The sequence below is a fragment of the Emydura macquarii genome, unplaced genomic scaffold, assembly GCF_026122565.2.
Source record: "Emydura macquarii macquarii isolate MOO-44397 ecotype Brisbane River unplaced genomic scaffold, CSIRO-AGI_Emac_v2 contig_691, whole genome shotgun sequence".
NCBI classification, from domain to species: domain Eukaryota; kingdom Metazoa; phylum Chordata; order Testudines; family Chelidae; genus Emydura; species Emydura macquarii.
The window spans coordinates 7,484,894-7,490,007 of NW_027130828.1; the positions used below are offsets into that span (position 1 = coordinate 7,484,894).

A 5,114-nucleotide genomic window follows, 5' to 3' on the forward strand; every position below is an offset into this window, starting at 1 on the left:
CTCACACTCAGATGGGTGTAATTCGGTCATAATCTCCGCTAAAGTCAATGGACTTGCACCAGTTGGAGGACTGGTAAATCAGGCCCCAGAAGGACATAAATCTAACGGCCCAGATCCTCCGCTGGGGTAAATCATAGTTTTCTTGACTTGAGTACATCAGTTTACACCAGCGGAGAATTGGGGCCCATAAGAGCACTTCCATTTACAGAAAGAAGCAATTTAATTGTTCCATGTGTTGGACCTGATCACAGACTGGAGCAGATGGGCATGGCTCTCTTGAAGTCAATGGAGTCATGTTAATTTACATCAGCTGAAGGATCTTGCTCATAAAGATCCAAATCAAGTCCGCTGTAACTCAGCTGATGTCCGTGGAGTGATTTGTTCTATTGCCTGAAAATATCCATCTTGCTTTGCTGGTTTTGGAAGGAAATTTTTCTTTGGGATGAAAGAAAGCGACATAAATGGTCTCTGAAAACCGAAAAGCAAAAGAGTAACTTTCACAAAAGCTGTTTTGCATGCTCTGGGCATAATTTGGTAGCACTAGGCTTTGTAGGTATCAATTCACTAGATTCTGTGTAAAAGGTTTGAAGTCATTATTAGAAACACCATAAACAGAGCTGTGGTTCTTTGAATTTAGGAACAAAAGGCTGTTTCATTATCATTAAACTTGAGTTTTGAGTCACTGTGTGACTAGGTGTCTGGATTTGTGAGCCAGCCCTTTCGAAAGCTCCTTAAATGTTAATTTCACTCTTAAAGCAACTGTGTCTCTGCCTTTGATCATGTGGGCTGGTCATTTCTTACAGCTGAGGTAAGAAGGATAGATTGATTGAATGATCACAGGGGTTTTTCTTTTTTTGGACATTAGAAGTGTTTGAGGGAAAGAAGTTGGGCTGCCAACAGATCGAGCTTTGTGGCAGCCCTTGGCTGATGTTTGCCGGAGATACTCATTGTCTCATTTTCTGGGTCCTATTGTGCCTTGCTGAAGTGATGGATAAGATTCGCTGCATAGTAAAGCTTCTCCGGTTACCTGAGACCCTTGAAATAATCCTCCATTCTTTAGGACAAGTATTTCATTCACCCTGAAAGAATCTCACTCCTGGGCAGAGGCAAGGTCCACAACAGGTCAATGTGCTGCATAAATGCCTTCCCCCCCCCTGCCCTCCTCCCAGGGCCTGATGGATTTCTGAGAAGAAATTATTCTGCAATCCGTATCAGCACCCACTCTTTCCTGCTGAGCACAGTGTAGGCGGGGGGGGGGGGGGCTGGATGATTTATTGCAGTGGGGGTGCAGAGAGCCATTGAACCAAACTGTAAACCCTATATATGATGGAAACCATTTCAAGCCAGGAGGTGCGGTTGCACCTCTAGTTCTAGCACCTATGAATGTAGGTGCAGCAGAAGTATCAACCAGCCCCTGGAAGGCAGGAGGCTAGGCAGAGTTGGAGCTACCTTTCTATAAGGATTCATAAGATTCATTAAGGTGTTTCCTGGGCTGCCTGTCCCCCTCTCATGCAGTGCCGTCCAGCTCCCATTGGAGTCAGTGAAAAATCCCCCTTTGACTTCTGCAGAAGTTGGATCGGCCGGTGGATTTTACAAGACAGTATGATACAGGCCCTCGCGTCCCTTCATCTAGTAAACCTATGATTTCCCCTCCCCCCTCCGCCCCTTAATCCCTAGCACATGCAACCCCCCCCCCCACCCCATGTTCTGTTGTTGCTGTTGAATTTGTTTTTTTGCATGTGTGACTGTTAAAGCGGCCAGGAGCATAATCCCAAAAGAAAGCACATTTCAGGTTCAATTAATGACATCTATGCCCAGGGTGATTGTGTTGGTCTGGGTACAACGCTATGTTTGCAGAGATAAGTGTGAGTGTAACCTGATGACACAAGTTGCATGCCTTAAAATGTCAGGCAAAGTTCACACAACCCATGTGAAATGAGTTAAAATTTAACGCAAGTCTGCAAAATGTTGTGCTGTAATTGAATCCATGATGTGGAAGGGAAGCATGCTCCGGCATGTCCAAAATTCTCCTAAACCATATTATTCCCCTTGAAAAAGATCTATTGAAAGGAGGCGGCTGCTGTGATATATATAGAGATGTGTTGTTTTCCCTCTTCAGCAAAAAACCCTATTCTGTAAACTTCTGAGTCATTCTGCAACATTTTTGGTGTGTCAAAATTGGTTTTAACAATCACAGTGTTCAGCTGAAGCAGAAACCAGGAGAACACAGCTCAGGCATAAACAGCAAATGCTAACTGGTGTAATGCTGAGAAACATTGGTCTCAGTGCTGAGCATAACAGTCAATTCAACTGTACCCACACATTAAGGTTAAATGGCTTTTCGGCATCTTGAAGCTGTCGTGTGGGTTTGTGGTGTTTTTCTTTTACTAGAGGCTAATTTTCTTTTTTTGTCCTTCCAGGCGTGATCGAGTGCAAACTGCTCAGGGCTTTGGAAATGGAAAGTCACCTTGGTTTTCTTTATTATGTTCCTTGCAGCTTTTCCTTCATAAAACAAAGCTTTTAGCATTTTGCAGTAGAAACTGATGAGAAGCTTGGCTGGTCTGGGGCTCCGTTCCTGGCTCTGAACTTTTAAAAAAGGAGAAACATTTACTAGGTCATCCAGTCCATGCCTCTTGACCAGTGCAGGAGAGCCCCCTACCTATTTTCATGTGCTCTACCCAGTCCAGTTTCAAATGCCTCAAAGGATGCTGAGACGTTCGTTACCTCCCTTGGGAAACTGCTCCCCAGGCTATAGGATGGACTTGGTTTCTAGTCAATTGCAATTTCAAAGCCCTTGAGGCCCAACGAATAGCCAGGGTAGTGTGAAGAGGAGCTGACACTTGTGCTGTGCACCTGCTGGCACTGCGCTGCGAGGTTTGCTGTTGCCAGCAGATTTGTCCCCTTCTCCCCGAAGGATGGGGGTAGCGATGGGACCCACCATTGCACACTGGCTTTGGCACAACTGTAGAGAAGGAAGGGGCAGCCATGTTGTCTCGAGCCGAGGCATGCCTCGGCCAGTTGAAAATCATGTTCTCTGCAGAGCAGACAGCAATGGGCTTCTGCACAGCAAGATAAAACGGACCCCCAGTTGATATTCTCGCTTTCTCCAAGCCGACTCCCCAGGCCATGAGGCAATGTGATAACAGCAGAAATGCCATAGGAAAACAAACGTAAAAGCAAGCAGACGCCATGTCCTGCAGTGTGCCAGCCACCTAAACCTGATTCCCCTCTCTCTCACACAAGTTTGACCATGGACTGGAATGAGTTACATGGGGGCAAGAGCAGAATCAAACCCAATTGCCGCCACTCTGCCTCAGCAGAACAAAGTTGCAATGAGGTTAATTAAAATGCACATCTGGCTGGAACAACACTACCTCATCCTAGGCACATACATTATGTGGTCATTGCTTTTCTTAGCATCCACTAATGGTTTTCGTTATCTTATATTCACTTATTCATTGCAGTGGAATATTGTATAGAGTGATGGATTGTCAATTTCCTTTCTTTGAATCAGGTAACTTCTTTTTATCTGAACTCCCTGGGCGGAGTTCTGATCTCCATTCCTCCAGTAGAGTCCATTTGCATTTGAAGTCAATGATATGATGATGGGAAAGATCAGGTTAAAAAGAAGTGGATGGGGGAGAAATGATCTTCACGCTCTGGATCTCCCCAGGGTACATCTACGCTGCATTGTAAATCCAGGTCTGTGGGACCTGGGCTTGTGGACTCAGTGTTTCCAAGTTCACACTTAAATGTCCACATTGCATTGTAAACTTGGATCCACCAACTGTAAATCCAACTCTCCCAGCTTTATTGCACCATGCAGGCTTTGTGACTCAGGCTTGCCACTTGAACTGTGTCCCACTGCAAAATGACAGGGCTTAGACCCAAGTCACAGCAGGACTTGGGCTCTGTCCCACTTCCCTAGCAGGGTCCTAGGTCCTGCGTGCTTGCTGATCCGAGTCAAACTGATTTGTGTGTGGACAGAAAGGGTGCTTGGGCTCAAACCTGAGTTCAAGCCTGGGGTAAATGCGCAGTGGAGGCTTCCCCTCAGGGTTTCTTGTCTGTCTTCTGGTTTTTCTTGTCTGTCTGCAAGATTTTCTGAGCAGGGACTATCTCATTATCTGTAACCTGCACAGCACTAAGCACATGGTTGGCACTTAAAAAATAATGACAGTAAGGCTTAGCTTTACTCTGAAGGAATCAAGAACAGCAGCTGGTGCTCACAGGTCAGCATCGATCAACTGAAGAATCAGGTTCAGGTTGTAAAAATCATGAGAGAGCCCAGAGATGGGGTGTTCCTGGGGGCAAGGACTTGTCTTAGAGATGGAGCTGAGCTGCAAAGTTTATGAAAGTGTTTGGAGCTGGGCTTTTGGCCTGGTTTCTCCTCTCTGTTCATTGCACGCTTGTAAAGCATCTGCGGAGCTCTATAATCCTAATGATCAGTGCTTCGTTTGATCTCATGGAGCATCTGGTGTATGTGGCCGAACAGCCAGGCTCCCAACTGGCGGCGGGAGTGTGCATGATTAGAGAACTGCTGCAAGGTATGGCTGAGCCCCTTGTGTGCTGTGCTCATAAGGGCTTTTTCATAAGCGAGCTTAAAAACAAATTTAGCACTTACTGCTCTGAAGAGTAAACACTTACATGCCCTCTCATCTGCCCAAGTGCTTTGTTTATTATTCAGAGCAGCTAAATTGGAGCGGTTTTCCATGGAGAGGTAGTGCCTCCTTCAGATTATCCAGTTTAATTAGATCCTGGTTACACAGCGCTTTGCTCTGATCAAGGTGCTGGACCCATCGATAGGCTGCTACTTGGGGTTCAAGATCCCACCTGAAAGTGAATAGAATAATGGCTAACTTGAATGAACGCTGGAAGCACAGAGCATGTGAGAATGATGCTAGAAGTGAGCCAGTTTAAAGGGGCACAGAGTCACTCAGTTAGAGACCAGCCCTGCCCTAAAGTGCTTATTGTCGAGACACACAGCGAGTGGGAGAAAGGGACACAGCACCCAAGAAGAAGAGTGAACACTGAGGCACAGAGAGGCTGAGTGACTTGCCCAAGGCCATGTAGAGAGTCCCTGGCAGAGGCAGAAACTGAACCCAGGTCCCCTGAGT

General features: G+C 46.1%; 1 long non-coding RNA gene across 1 annotated transcript; it reads left to right on the forward strand.

The window, feature by feature from the left end:
- Positions 1-905: 905 nt before the first annotated feature.
- LOC137148681 (uncharacterized) lies at positions 906-3,787 on the forward strand. The gene is made up of 2 exons (XR_010918551.1): positions 906-1,122; positions 2,421-3,787. It is a non-coding gene; the product is annotated as an uncharacterized lncRNA (long non-coding RNA).
- Positions 3,788-5,114: the final 1,327 nt, after the last annotated feature.